Here is a 585-nt window from a genome sequence, read left to right as displayed (position 1 = left end):
TTGCAACATGTTTTAAATTAATCTGTATGAAAACACGTAGGCCTAGCCTATATTTGCAAAGAGGAGAAGCAATTTAATTTAATTAGGCACAATGAGACGTTACATTTAGTTTACATGGAATGGTGGTTTTGGTTGTTGGTGGCATTATTGCATTTGCATCCTTAGTTGCAATGCACATTTATTCCCTTGCATGACAGCGAGCTCCTGCACTGCACGGTCATTTCAAAACATCGCAACGTGAAATGCCACTAAAAGCGGGTTGTGAATAGGTCTTAGTGAGTTAGAAGTCCTCTCGAGTTCTTTTACGCTGTCCTAGACTTAGGAGCTACTTTTAGGCTTAGAATGCTTTGTGAATAACTTTTAGTGAAAAAAATTAGGAGTCATAAAGTTAGGAGTGACACGCCCATTATTTTTAGGAGTTCCTCCCTAAATTTGCCAGTTAGGAGCTACTTTTAGTCCTAAAATTCTTTGTGAATACGGGCCCAGGCTAATAGGCTAACTGAAAAAAAAATACCACGACAATCTCTAGCTATGGTGAAGGGTATGTGATGATGTGGGACTATTTCAATTCCAAAGGCCAAGGGA

The sequence above is a fragment of the Sardina pilchardus genome, chromosome 19 (genome assembly GCF_963854185.1).
Source record: "Sardina pilchardus chromosome 19, fSarPil1.1, whole genome shotgun sequence".
In the NCBI taxonomy this organism is placed as follows: domain Eukaryota; kingdom Metazoa; phylum Chordata; class Actinopteri; order Clupeiformes; family Clupeidae; genus Sardina; species Sardina pilchardus.
The sequence above is the reverse complement of the archived record's forward strand: the minus strand, read 5'-3'. Positions refer to the sequence as shown.